The sequence below is a fragment of the Triturus cristatus genome, chromosome 6 (assembly GCF_964204655.1).
Source record: "Triturus cristatus chromosome 6, aTriCri1.1, whole genome shotgun sequence".
NCBI lineage: Eukaryota > Metazoa > Chordata > Amphibia > Caudata > Salamandridae > Triturus > Triturus cristatus.
Window position 1 is genome coordinate 403,051,536 of NC_140589.1, and position 14,074 is coordinate 403,065,609.

At 44.5% G+C, this 14,074-nt stretch overlaps 1 protein-coding gene across 6 annotated transcripts in view; it reads left to right on the forward strand.

The window, feature by feature from the left end:
- Window positions 1–297: 297 nt before the first annotated feature.
- The window catches only part of ARHGEF10 (Rho guanine nucleotide exchange factor 10), an 869,022-nt gene continuing 855,245 nt past the window's right edge, over window positions 298–14,074 (forward strand). For 4 of the 6 annotated variants that reach the window (XM_085610811.1, XM_085610815.1, XM_085610816.1 and 1 more), the window contains exon 1: window positions 582–716. The gene's annotated coding sequence lies outside the window, so the exon portion shown is untranslated. Of the gene's footprint in view, window positions 434–581; window positions 717–14,074 lie in introns of those variants that run through there. The other 2 variants (XM_085610812.1, XM_085610814.1) reach the window with 1 other exon arrangement.

Here is a 14,074-nt window from a genome sequence, read left to right on the forward strand (position 1 = left end):
CTGCCTTTCTCACTCTGCCTTGTAAGAGCGGTGAAGCTGTGTGTTTATTCGAAGGTAATTTTAGAAAACGTCTTAACTCGGGATACTTCTAAGAAAACGCAACAGATGAGATGACAACACACACTTCGAAAACATAATTCGTATGAGAAGTTTGCTGGCCGCTGAGGCTTCGCAGAGAACATTCTCGTAATTGGCTCAAGTGTGTTGAAGAGACGTGTCCAGTTAAGTCAGGGCGAGATCTCGTCCTCCCTTTCAGCCCTCCAGGATCCATACGGGAAGAAGAAGGGCGGGAAGCTGAATGGAGCAGCCCTGCCTCCCGGTGAAACTGGAGCTGCTGCTGACACTGTGCTGCACAGCTGTGCACACCGCACCGCTGCCCGGGCTGCTGCAGACTCACGTGGCCCCGTAGGAATGCGGGGCACGCACATAATGAGTGAGTGTGGGAAGGAGGGGACAAAAGCTTTACTGCCAAAACCTCTGCTGCAGGCAGCCTGCCATCCTAATCACGCACCCACCCCACTCGGACTGACAACGGCATCCTCCAATAGCAGTGCGTCATTTCCATCGCGCGTCCAATCATCAGCAGTTCAACTACCACCGTTTGTTACTTTGAAGGGAGAACAACAGTATCTAACAGCCAGGGTAGAGGGGAAAAAAGAATCTTTCCGGGCTGGAAGAAGAGGAGTTGAAGAAGAGGCACGGATCCAGGGAGGATGGTGAGTGGTGGCAACTGTGGGGGCCCCCTTCTGCGTGGGCGGTGTTGCATCGGTGCTGGCAGGTTTGGAGCATCTCTTCTGCAGATTGCTGCAGCCTCGCTGACCTTTCTGCAGAGTGAGCCGATGCAGAACCAGCCAAGAGAGATGTGAGGGCATCAAAAATGCCAACTCTCCTTAATTAGGGGAAAGGCAGCGAGACTCTCGCGTCTTAACGTTTTTAGGCTATTGTGCTGACGTTTCTTAACTTTTGTTTTGAATTCTCGGTCCCAACATTCCAACGAAAGACAGTTTTTTTCCGTATCGCAATCAGGGTTCTCTGCTCGAAACCCAGAGCCGACCATGCACCTGGCCCGTTATCGCGGACACTTTTCACAAGTCGTGCATTGTATATTTTTGCAGTATTCCGCCCTCGACGCGAGGAGTAGGGTGCTTTCCCCCCCCCAGTGTGCCTTTGCATTAAACTTTTAGTGGCGTGGAAGAAGGTAGCGAGGTGCGTAAATCGCACAGTGAACACTGTCTCTAACAAGCGACACAAGTACTTTGATATTCTCCGCGACAATTTGTGTTCTATTTTCCGCGTTATCACGAACTTCAGCTGTATTTAGCCAAACTGCTATTAATGTTGCTAGCGCAGCAGTGTGTCTCCATTTGGAACAGGCTGCGGGACACTGGCGTTGTTATGACAAAAGCGGTGGTGACATCAGCACATTCTTCTTCTTGCAACATGTCTTGGGGATGTGGCTGGTTAGCACCAGTCCGCTTCAGCAGCAGTCCATCTCGGAGCACATCTGGACGTGGGAGCCCCAGCTGCACACATGCTCTTTAAAGGCGTGCGCTTCACGCTATGGCAGCTGCACCCCGCCGAAGGGGAGGCAGGATGCTGTTAGACCACGCTGCACGCTGTTTGGTCGCTCTGGACCATTTCACACTTATTATGACGCGGCTGCAGTGACCCCAGAGGCATAAAACGATTCAGCTTCTGGTGCGATGTGTTCGCATATATATCAGTTTACCGTACAGTAATGCTTTTTCCCTTGTTATTTTTCTCAGATTGTAATATAACAGCATGTGAAGGGGGTTTGTAAAGTTCAGAAGTGCATTTATGCCTTTTCGTATCGCTGTCATCACCTTGTTTAAATGTGTCCCTATGATTATGTTAACTGTTTGGGCCTGTTCTGTTGGGTGCATTTTTTTATCTGTCTGGTGTGATAAATCAGAGCTCATGCAAACCGCATGTCTCTGTTGTGGGCAGCAGTGCTCATATCTAGGGGGCTTTACGTCCTTAGCAAATTGCTCTTCAAAGGAAGCTCATTTGATCTAGCACCTTCTGCGTGCAGCTAACACTGCTTCAGAAAATCACAGTGCCTATAATTAAAAGTGCCACAAGGTGAGGGGAACGGGGCACGTGCACAGCACAAGCTATAATAATCGTAATTTGTTTAGGGAAATTAAAATTAACGGGGCGGTTTGGAGATAGAAATTAGAGAAAGAACTTGAAGAGAAGGTACAGAGCACAGGAACAAACTTTCAGTAATCCACGAGCAGACCGTGAAGGGTGGAACCAGTAGCTTTCAGTCCTAGAGGCAAAGCACCAGAAAGTCCACTCCAGAATTCTTACTTGGGAGTGACAAGAGGGGAACGGTTCTCAGAAGCGCTTTCGAAGTGATCGATAAACGAATTTATGAGCGCTGAAGTACTAATACAGGCGTACTACTGCTTGTGCTCATACATTCTGTTGTGAATCTTCCCCGAAATATTTAACTCCTATTTTAAAAGTGGAAAAAGGGTACACTCCTTTCCATGTATACTAACCTGTTTATGAATGTTTCCTGACTAACCCAATATTATTCCTGTTTTATGTGTTTTGGTCCAATTTACAGAGACATTTACATGTGAGTGAATACAGGAATATAGCTTTGCATACTCGTAAATGCTTTTGTCAGTGGTCCCATTTATGTATATTTTTAGCACATCTGTTAGCTTCTTTTAATATTAAGCATCATGCCGCACCCTCACTCACAGTTTGATGAAATAAGTCATTCTAGAGCATGTTTTTCATGAATAGGAGTTAAAGAATAGCTGTTTTCAGGGTGTCATCAAAGAGGCGCGTCTTCAACTCTGTCCTAAATGAGTTCAGTGTTTGGGGGGTCCAGCTGGATTTGAGGATGTTGTACCAGATCCTTACTGCCTAGATGGAGACGGCCTGCTGCCTTGTTTTTGCACACTTCTTAGTCTGCCTTCTGCCAGTGTCATGCCTACAGATGTGCTAAGAACCACCAGAGATGATAAGCTTGTCTGCATGCTGTTTGTGATGGCCTTCCAATTAATAAAGCTAGTTTTGAAGAGGGTGCGGGCCGGCAAGGCGTGCCAGTCATGTTCCATCAGGTTGGGGGTGGTGTCTATATTTCTTCAGGCCCTGGATGAGGTGTGCTGCATGTGTAGGATTCCCCTAATGGTGTCAATGTGGAGTCTGGGAGACCATGAAGCAGGGCACAATAGCCTTCCAGATGTGAGAATATGAGGGCTTGAACTGGGTTCTCAAGTCACTTTCTGGAAGAAATGGTTTCACTTTGTTTGGTAGTGAGAGCTGGTACCAGAGAGCTGGAATGAGACCACCTTTGGATTTTGGCAGCGTGCTCCTTACGGGTGAGCTTGGAGTTCAGAGTGAATCCAAGTGACTTGGCATGTGGTGAAAGTTGGGGTTTGAAGCTGTCATGGTTCATGTCATTTAACTAGGTTTACATTGCTTCTTGTTTGTTGTTCTTGGCAAATAACACCAATTCTGTTTTGTTTGGGTTGAAATTGACTTAGGAACTGGACATATCGGTCTGGATGCTGTGCTAGCAGTGTTTGAGGCATTGTATGTCTGAAGCAGAGGAGACTTTCAAGTAGAGTTCTGTATTATCTGTATATTGGTGAATCTTGATACTGTTATCTCTCAGATGAGCACCAAGCTGCTCCATGTAGAGGTTGAGAGGAACAGGGGAAAATGGAATTCTGGAGAACTCTGTAGGTGGAAGGGATCTTTTGAAACCTGGACGCACCCATTTGAACAAACTGATGTTGGTTGGAAAGAACAAGCGAAGGACATTGCCAGTGAATCTCATTCTAAATGCCAAGGTGCTTATGGGGGTAGGATAGTTGACTGTGCCAAAGGCGGCTGAGAGGTTAAGCAATATCAGGAGACCGGGATCATCTTTATCTGTGGTCAGAGGGGAATACTCTCTCATGTGTAAAGTAGTGTTCTCTGTGCTGCAGCATGATAGAAAACAAATCTTTAAATCCAAACCCCCACCTCCCAAGCTTGTTCACCAATGTTTCTGCAGCTCAAAGACTGTCATGTATCAAAATCCATCCTGCAAATCTCTCTTTGGCTGTATGTTGCTATTTATTTTACTCACCTGAGTGTTTTCTATAGCATAGACAAATCTTTAAAGTCATCAAAATACTTCTGATAGGGACATTGAAATATACAATATCTCACTGAATGCGAAGAAGCAGAGAATAATTAATTTATGAGGCTACTGAAATTCACCAATTTCCGTAGGATGGATGTAGTACTTGGACATGATGGCACTAGACAAATAGCCTTTGGGGTGTATTTGAAGCTAAGCTCCCAGGACGTGAATTAAATATCAGGCACATAGTGCTTGTTTGCATCAGAGTGCACCCTCATTGGATATGTGAGCCAAATACTAGGACCATGCACCCTATTACATATGATCCACTATCCAGAATAGGCTTGATCTTGGAGACTATGTCTGGAGTGAAGAGCATGCAGCAGTTAAAGATGGAGTCGGGGATTTTAGTCTGGGATAGACTTTCTAATTCATATAGTACGAATTGGGTCATTGCTACATGGGCAAGCAATGCTGATCTCCGTGCTTGTATTTTTCTTTTTGGCATACATGATGCTGCTGCTAATCGAGTTTTCTGTGCCAAAATGCATAATGCTTTTCTAGGGCGTAACAAATTTGTTTTGCCAAACTGAACTAACAATCTTTGGCATATCTATAGTGCACAAACTGACAACGCTGCAGGCAAATATGCATGTGCAGTGAAAAAACACGCAGGGAAGCTGCGTATGCACACCTTCTTTCCCACAGACACGTCGGGCCCCGATGAACAAAACCGCGACTGAGACCCTGTTTGGCGACTGCAGGCATGGAACACCTTCACCTAAGTTAATGCAAGTAGCAAGCCACTCTTGCAACAAATGCATTAAGAAAATAGAAGGTAAAATACCTTTTCCCCAGAGTTACTCTTATGGCATCTCCTCTGAATACAGGAAAAGTGGAGGTGGTAAACACATCACTTTGGGCTAAAGCAGATATTGAGTGGAGGACCTGATTGAAATCTTCAGGACTTTTCTGACCTTAGATATGCATAAGAATTATCATTAGGGCAGATTCTGACTTATTCCACACAGGTAAGGGCAGCAGAATTGACCTAGGGAATCGAATTTATGAAACTAGCTAGCCATGAGACCCTTCACATAGTGTTAACACTAGGCGAGGCAAAGGAGGTTAGATCATTAGATTAGATGATAATTTGCTTGATTAATAAGAACCGTGGCATTGAAATACATAATAAACACCAGTACAACAAAGTATAAAATCAAATCATCATCGCCAAAAGTTAAAAGTTCATAAAATCGATTAAAACCCATTAAGATTTAGAGAACTTGTTTTAAGATCAGGGGAAGTAGGTTCTAAGAGAGCAGAGCAACCATTACACAGAGATCATTTAAAGATAGAGTAAAAGCGCAGAAACGTTTTTAAGTACTTTAGGATGCAGAGGTTAAGATTCTAAGTCTGCTATACCAAAACTAAGTAGGGGATGCAGGTAGTGTAGTCTGAGGCGAGCTTTAGGCTTTCACACAGCATCATACTGGCCTAAAGTCTAAATGGCTCGTTGGGAAGACTGCGATGGTACCTTTTGGGATTAAAGTGCAAGTGCTTACGCCATGGCCAGTTACAGTCAAAGCAAGTTACTGGGAAGAGTTTAAGGTGTATGTCGAAAATAAACTGAAGCAATAATATTTTCTCAGGCAATTACTGCTACCCCGTCTTCTGCTGATTTCTTAATCGCAGGCTTCTTCCCAAATCTCTGTAAGAACTTGACCATAGCATAATTATGACCTACGTCTGTTGGATCAAAGCAGGCCAGCACCGCCTTTCTGCATGACCTTATGTCCCGATCTCTCCACTTCTTTCCCAGAAGCTCTTGTCGATCCTCCATTCCTGCTCGACACGGGCATAAGACATGAACAGTGTCCTCTGGTTCTTTCCTGCATAGCTGGCAAATCGCTTGCCCAGACTCCTTCTCCATGGGGGGAGGGGTTGTGTCTTAATAGGGGTAGGAGGCTCAGCCTGTATTTTAGGAAGTGGTCTTTAGCCTGATTGCTGTATGGTTCACCGAGGTAGCCTTGAGGTTTTAACCTAATGGAGTTTTGAAGTGTAATCCACCCGTGACTGCACTTGGACAGCCTGTCTTTGTCCTCCAGCATTAATAGCCACTGTGGGCTGGATTTGGTTAGTTTTTTAAACTCCAAGTGGCCTAAGAATAGATCCGAGGCGTTAGGCCAACAGAAAGCAAGGCCTGATTCAAGTAGACCTGTGCCAGAGAGCTTGACGTGTGAATCAGTTCTTGCCATAGGTGACAGCTCAAAGAACCCTCAAGTGCCATCCTTAGCTTGTGGCAGCAGATCGCAAACGCTGCCTCCCGAGCCAGAGACTGTTTGGCAATACTTAAACTCCAGCTCGATTGTGCAGGCTATGTATTCCTTGGTAGTAGGAAAATGACCCTGTAGATTTTGAGTACCATTCTAACCAAAGTGGTGCAGTCCCAACCTCTGAGAGCATCACTCCTGTAGGCCAAGGTGGGGATGATCTTAGCGTGTGCCACCTGCAAAATTGGTGTGAGCGTCGAACACTAATTTGTTGTATAAAGGGATTTCAGACTAAAAGCCAAAGCATTGCCTTTCCTCTGTATTTCTTCAAATTGGTCACAATATCCTTCACTCCAATTAAAATAGACACCAAGGTACTGCAATCTTGTTACTAATTCAATTACTTCACGTCCAAGAAACCAGGTGTACTTCTGTGCCCTTTTTCCTTGATCTATTAAGATTTTTCTTTTAACGGTCAGACCGTTTCTTGTGGAATAATCAAAAGTAGCATCAAACAGACACTATAAGCCAAAATAAAAAAACCCCAGACACTAGAAGCCAAAATAAAAAATACAAAGACAAAAAAAACCCCAGACACTAGAAGCCAAAATAAATATTTAAAAAAAAAACAAAAAAAACCAGACACTATAAGCCAACCCTAGTTTCGCTTGTGAGAATCATTAGATTAGGGAATTATTACCAGTAGACTGAGGGAATGTTACACTGCAACCGGGACTCAGAATTAGGCAAGACATTGACCGACAGGAATGGTTAGCTGTACTGTGAAAAACAGTTAAAGTCTCTGGGAACACCTGATTCAAGTTGCTACTGATTATTTATTATTCATTGTGTTTCTTTATTGCAGTTAATTAAAACCATAAAAGACAAATATTACAAAGACAATTAAAATCATAGCAATCAAATTTATCATCTTTAATGTATCTAAAACAATAACTTATTCAAATATTTGTATCAACTGGACATATACAAAGGTTAAAACAATCATCGTCATGGCTTCATTACTAGTTATAAAAAATATAGAAAGATGCCTGCAAAAATGAATCAGCCTAGAATATAAATACTTGTCATGCCAATGTATCCCCCTTATCAATACACTACTTCCTTATACACGAAGTAATATAAAGACACTTGGCTAGACTACATACAATTTGCTTCATTAGTATCTGTTCTCATTATCTTTTATGACCACTACACATTTTCTTGCCCCAATAGATTGACATAATGGGATTTTTCATTTCTTTCGGGGATTTTCATTAGGCAGTACAACAAAACAGTAGATGAACCACAGGTTCATCAGTCACCTTGTAAGCAAGACATATATTAGAAGATAGTGGGGTGCTGTGCTACTTAAAGCAAAAACTTTTTATGGGCAGGATTCCGTATCTGAAAAAAGTTGAAATGAAGGGATGCATTTAAAGTCCAAAAAACTTCGGCCATATATTGCTAATATATGCCTTTTAGCTGCCCTTATGATGCAGTGGGGACATCCGGCTTGTTGTTCCTGTGCTTTTCCAAACCAAGCAATATCATCAGAGAATGGGTATTGTTGATCCATGGAATCTTATGTTGACTATATAATGAGATAATCTCTTCAAGGACAATACAATATTTTGCTAATTCCTCCGTGCACTGTAACCTCCACCTGAAGAGCAGTGGTCTAATATTTGCCCTTTGGGAGACTGGTTTCATTCCCAAATCATGTGGTAGCAGTGGGGCACTCTGAGGCACGTTAACGAAAGCCCTCAGGAATTTATTTTCTGTTGCTATATAATTATTTAAATGGGAGTGACCCCAAAGTTTAGCATCATAAAGGCACCTCCCAGTGTTTTAGCTGGATTTTCTTCCAATCCGCGCACAAAACTCAAACCAATTTAACAATATCCGTAAACTCACTGATGTTTTCCAAATTAATAATGTGTCTGCCCAAACACCAGCACTGGGACTCTGCAGCCAGTAATTTATTTAGAAGTCATTAATCCATGTGCCAAGATGGAAAATGACATCATTTAATTTTAATGTTGAAGCCAGAAGCATCTCTGGTGTACTCTTTTGTTAACAGGGGTTGACCCTGTCAGTTCTCGCTGGCCTCCCATCTCACTTCTGCAACGTTCTGACTGTGTAATTTAATTAATATAGCTATTATGTTACTTGGCACCCCCATTTTTCCCAACACTGACCAGAGTTTATCACCGGGGACCATATCAAACACGAACTGGAAGTCCACAAAGTGACTTAAAGGTAGCCCTTGTTTAAAATCAGATTTCCTGCATATGGAAAGAAATCTGAAGATCTAGTCAATAGTACTTGCAAATCTTGATATCATGTTTGATGTCTTCAGAATTGTATCGAAAACCACTCCTTAACGGTAAAATCGTATTTTTCATTACAATTTTGAAAATGGCACTTTTAGGAAGGTGGCATTTTTCTCCCCTTTAGTCCTTTTGAGTCTGTAGCCTGTCTTGGGTCACCTAAGTGGATGTAACTGACATACTTTGTGAATTCCTCTCAGACTGTTACGCAATAGAGGGATTAGTTTTGCCTTAATGGGGCATCTGCTGGTAGGATGAGGGGGCCCTACTTGCAACATGATTTGGAGTGCTCTGCCCTCACACTGATCTAACACCTACTCATTATCACTGCAGCCAGCTCGGAGGCAGGGCAGGGGAGTCAGAAAATTCCATACACTTGAAAGTCACAGTCTAGAAGTGTCTCCCGCCTTCCCGAAGGAGGGCATCAGGGTATAACAAACTTTGGCAAAGCCAATAGGTTTCTTCTTTGGGACCTTATAAGTGGTCAGCCATGCAGCACATTATCCTGGGTGCTGTGCCACCAGGGATTAAAGAGCTATACAATTACTACACACTGAGTAATGCAGTGTGATTCAGGAATACATGCTTTCCTCAGGAAACATTTAGGGACAAGTTTGAAGGCTTTTTAAAACACAGACAGAAAGAAAAGTTCTTCGATGCAAGTCAACAACACTATAACATTCTGTGTGTGACTTCATCACTACAGTATTGAACAGCCTATGAAAAAAGCAGTTAAGTCATATGCCTCCTCCCCCAGGCCTCTATTCACCAGGTACCCTTTTTCACAGTTTTCCACTGAAAATAATGCTTGCACCAACCGTTCATCAGCAAGCTTTGGCCACACCCACTGTCCCAGCCCCCTGGGTATAGGAGCACGTCCAGAGCTATGCCCAATAACAACAACAACAAAATGCTCCCATTTTTCAGGTAGAGGGGAAATCATGAATAAACAGGTACGGCGTCGGCATCACTTCATCTCCACGCACCTAAAATCAAAAAAACGTATCTGACCTTGTGTAATGTAATTGGTGTTTTTGTAAAGCGCTCCAATACCTTCAGATCAGTCGAGTTTGCGCTCTATAAAAATGCCCCAAAAATGTATCTGACTGTGTGTAATGTAACTTGTGAACATGTGAAGCCCTCCAACGCCTTCGGGTTGCTCAGGTTCACATTGTATAATAAAAAATGCTGTTGTTCGAATATGAATTTACCTTGAAAAACAAAGACAAGAGGCATTTGGCAAAACAGTAACAGTTGGTTTAATCAAACACTTCGGCTGGGAGCACAGTTACAGAGCCTTGGCCTGAGGAGTGTCTCTAAGTACCACAGTTTTGAGCGCCCTTATATACATTTCTTGGAGCATCATAAAACAATTCATAGATCTTGTTTAGGGAAGAAATGTGGGCCTAGTCCTGGAGCCATAAATTACTCCCACCTGATGACAAATGCAGGTGGGTCTCGACCATGCAATGAGGGCTAGTGGGTAACATGTCCAGATGTCCGGCATGGGGTGCGTGTGATTACTGCATGTACTGTGTCCTGATTGGCTAAGTGTCCCTAACTTCATGTAGCACATAAATTTATGATGTTTTGGAAACAAGCGCTCCTCCGTCCTCATGAGCTTCATTGGGGCCAATCTCTCCAGACCACTCTGGTGTCACTGCTATCTATGTCACTAATCTGGGTTTTTCCTGTTTCTGCGTTAGTCCTGCTACTTATGTGCCACCCCACCTGTGATCTCTCAATGAGTTGCCTCAGGCTTAGGCTGCAGGGCCAGCCTGACCACGTATTTCTGACTCTGAGTTGACGGAGGGGTCATCTTGGGTGATTTAGACAACATTGATTCAATTTCATTTTTATGCACACATGTATCATTGCGTACATCGACATCAATATTAATGTTCCACAGTCCCTGGGAAGCTGCCTTGAATGTGCTTTGAAATTAGATCTCTGAGAGGAGGAAAAGGACAGGAAGAGGCAGCGGGGCAGGCATGCAGCGATGTGGGAGGGATGAATGCTGCTCCCATTTGTCATGTAGAGGGGAAATAATGAATAAACTGTGGCGTGTCAGAATGATTTATTCTCTTCGCACCTAAAAATAAACAAGCATTGGCATAGCCAATAGGTCTAGCTTTTGGGACCTTATAAGTATTTAGTTATACAGCACAATATCCTTGGTGCAACAACAACTGTTGCTTGGCTAAGCACTTATAAGGTCCCAAAGGCGAGACCTATTGGCTATGCCAATGCTTGTTTTTAGTGTGCCGTAGCAGAGCGGTGGCTGCTGCTTGGCAGGTCTGAAGATCCCTTGTGCCCTCTTTCATTGGGAGTGAGAGTGAAAGAATGGGGGAGGGGTGGTCCACCTGTGTGCGTGTGTGGTGTACACAGTCCAGAAAGCTGGCGCCGTGTGGTAGGCTGCACCAACTAAGGTCCAGAGATGGGAGCTGGGAGAGGGCGAAACCTTGCTGACGTGGCTGGGGCCACATAAAACAGCTGGGGGGGTCGTTGGCTTCAAGGGTATGCTGTGTGTCCAGGCCTGCACCAGTGCACAATGACCCAGACAGACACCAAGGATCGTAGCTGGTGCAGAACAATCGATTGTGCTGCTCCGCTCCTTTTATTAAACTCCTGCGGTCATGTGACTTTGGGTCAAACCAAAACTTAATTACAGCCTGGGGGTGCTACAACAGAAGCATTTTATATGTTACTAGTGTTGTGTGTAGACATTTTGCATCGCGTGTTATGTTGTTTGTTACACATTCCTACTAGGTATTGCTGTTCGTGTTTTTATTGGCTGGTGAGCAAACAGAAAAGAAAATCCAGCATAATCAGAGCCTCAGGTTCTGAAAAGATATTGCGATACCAAAGGCGATGATGGATGGAGCGTTTGAGCAAATCAAACACTCACCCCCAGTCAAATGATCTGGGTTTAATCCATCCTCATTCTTTAGCTCACTCCACCACCCCAGTTCAGACATGGCCATATGCAAATCAGTCTGACCCTGTGCCTCATGGGAACAGTCCAGCCCGAACTGCCAAGCCATGTCTGAACTGGGGTCGTGGAGTGAGCTAAAGAATGATGATGGATTAAACCCAGATCAGTTGACTGGGGGTGAGTGTCTGATTTGCTCAAGCGCTCCGTCCATCATGCCCTTTGGTATCGCTTTGTTCACCCTAAGTTGGCAGGGTATGCCCAGACGTGGGTCCATTGCTCACTTTGCCACTGGATTCAAGATAGCCTGGTTGATGAGGGTTATAAACCCGAAACCGGTCCCAGGATGCTTGTTTCCGGTCCAGGGAAGACATGGCTTGGCAGTTCAGGCTAGACTGTTCCCATGAGGCACAGGGTCAGACTGATTTGCATATGGCCATGTCTGAACTGGGGTGGTGGAGTGAGCTAAAGAATGATGATGGATTAAACCCAGATCAGTTGACTGGGGCTGAGTTTCTGATTTGCTCAAGCGCTCCGTCCATCATCCCCTTTGGTATCGCTTTGTTCGCCCTAAGTTGGCAGGGTATGCCCAGACGTGGGTCCCTTGCTCACTTTGCCAGTGGATTCAAGATAGCCTGGCTGATGAGGGTTATGAACCTGAAACCGGTCCCAGGATGCTTGTTTCCGGTCCAGGGAAGACATGGCTTGGCAGTTCGGGCTGGACTGTTCCCATGAGGCACAGGGTCAGACTGATTTGCATATGGCCATGTCGGAACTGGGGTGGTGGAGTGAGCTAAAGAATGATGATGGATTAAACCCAGATCAGTTGACTGGGGGTGAGTGTCTGATTTGCTCAAGCGCTCCTTCCATCATCCCGTTTGATATCGCTCTGAAAAGATATTGGGCAATAACAGCTGCAAAACTAGTGATTCTAAGCATGGAGCCAGAAATGAGCACGTGCATGGTGCTAAATTGTTACTCTAGACATTTCTTACAGCGAGGATTTTGTCACTCAGAAAGAACTGCCTATAATAACGCAGACTGTGGACAGAGCTACCGACTTTGGAGGTGGGGAAACTAGGTTCGAGCCTCGGCGTCGACTCAACGACAGAATCCTGTGATTCTGGGCAAATCACGTAATCTCCTCGTGCCTAGTACAAAATGAATGTGTCCTTGCGTAACTTCATTGGTGCTCATGTAAAGCGATCCAATACGGGTCGAGATCGCGCTATATGAAACTACAAATAAAATAAATTGAGAGCTTAGCTGGTAGAACTATCAAAGAAGCTCTATTGAGAACTTGGGGTGAGGGCGTGCCTTAAACGAGGAAAGAGGTGGGCGTTAAGAAACAATGAAATTAGCGTCCATATTATATCTTTCAAAGGTACCCCTGCGGCAAAACAGCAGTGCCCCTATGAAGTTTATTTGTATAGCCATGAAGTTCATTTGTATAGTGCCCCAGGGATGCCAATTGGAAAGGGATTAGTCAGTTTTTTTAGACGCGAACTCAGTGGCGGGTTTGAGAAGTGAAGGGGGCGGGTTGTGAGCATGAAAGTGGTTGCAGGCAAGTTAACTTGCTCTGTCTGTACCTGTGGATTTCTTAGAAAAGGCGAGAGTGGATATAATTGAGAAACTAGATCCCGCTGTATGCTTGTGCTGGAATGCCTGCTATCTCCCTCTCCTGTTGGCTGAGGCACAAAATAGAGTTAGGATGCACAAAGAGATTGAAGAAATTGTCTTCGTATGGTAAAACCAAACCTATTGCCTTTGCCAGTTCAAGTATCCAAGTGGACACAGCGGAGTATATCACATGCTAGAACCCGATCAGACAAGCCACGCTTTCACGAGTTCTGCACTCTGGTGCATGGTTGTGGCTGAAGAGGGATTCCTTCAGCTCGTTTGTAGGTACCGTTCACCATGGTTTGTGTGTGAATGGCATACAATATTTAAAAGTTGTCTTCCCCCTGCGCGGCTGCGAGACATGCTCTGTGGTGGGGGAGGGGCAAGCAAGACAGAGAGGCAGAGCGAGGAGCGCGCGGGGGAGAGCGAGAGGAAAGCCAGATGCCACCTCTGCTCGTGCCTGTGTGCGTAACCGCATGCAGAATTCCACACAAAAAGCTGTGGTAGGACTTTTAAAAGCCCACTAACTAAATGTCTCGCCAGATTAGCGCATGCGCTGGCTCAGGCGAGACCTAAAAATGTACCTGACCTTGTGTAATACAACTGGTGCTTTTGTAAAGCGCTTCAATATCTTTGTGTCAGTCGAGTTTGCGCTCTATAAAAATGTCCCCAAAAATTAATCTGACATTGTGCAATGTAATTAGTGCTCATGTAAAGCACTCCAACACCTTCAGTCACTTGAGTTCACATTATATAAATAAGCGTCCGAGAAAATGCGACAGGATTTTTCCAAGCCTTGCCCTCA